This window comes from Etheostoma spectabile, chromosome 2 (assembly GCF_008692095.1).
Source record: "Etheostoma spectabile isolate EspeVRDwgs_2016 chromosome 2, UIUC_Espe_1.0, whole genome shotgun sequence".
NCBI classification, from domain to species: Eukaryota; Metazoa; Chordata; class Actinopteri; order Perciformes; family Percidae; genus Etheostoma; species Etheostoma spectabile.
In genome coordinates, this window is record NC_045734.1 from 13,324,975 (window position 1) to 13,325,683 (window position 709).

Sequence of the window (709 nt, forward strand, 5' to 3'; positions counted from 1 at the left end):
ATCCATCCATCCATCCATCCATCCATCCATCTTCATCCGCTTATCCAGTACAGGGTCGCGGGGGGAGCAGCTCCAGTCGGGGACCCCAAACTTCCCTTTCTCGAGCCACATTAACCAGCTCCAACTGGGGGATCCCAAGGTGTTCCCAGGTCAGGTTGGAGATACAGTCTCTCCACCTAGTCCTGGGTCTTCCCCGAGGCCTCCTCACAGCTGGACTTTCCTTGAACACCTCCCAAGGGAGGTGCCCAGGAGGCATCCTTACCAGATGCCCAAACCTCAACTGGCTCCTTTGACATGAAGGAGCAGTGGCTCTACTCCAGGGCCCTCACGGATTACTGTGCTGAGGAAAACCATTTCGGCCGGTTGTACCCTGGATCTCGTTCTTTCGGTCGAGACCCAGCCTTCATGACCATAGGTGAGGGTAGGAAAGAAAACTGACCGGCAGATCGAGAGCTTTGCCTTCTGGCTCAGCTCTCTTATTGTCACAACGGTGCGATAAATTGAATGTGATACCGCACCTGCTGCGCCAATCTCCCGCTCCATTGTCCCGCTCCATTGTCCCCTTACTCGCGAAAAAGACCCAAAGGTATTTAACTCCTTCACTTAGGGTAAGGACTCATTCCCTACCCAAAGAAGGCACTCCATTAGTTTCCTGCTGAGAACCATGGCCTCAGATTTAGATTTAGAGGTGCTGATCCTCACCCCAGCC

General features: G+C 53.7%; 1 protein-coding gene across 6 annotated transcripts in view; it reads right to left on the reverse strand.

Moving 5' to 3' along the window:
* ndst3 (N-deacetylase/N-sulfotransferase (heparan glucosaminyl) 3) overlaps positions 1 to 709 on the reverse strand; it is a 41,917-nt gene that overhangs the window by 24,999 nt on the left and 16,209 nt on the right. The window lies entirely within an intron of this gene.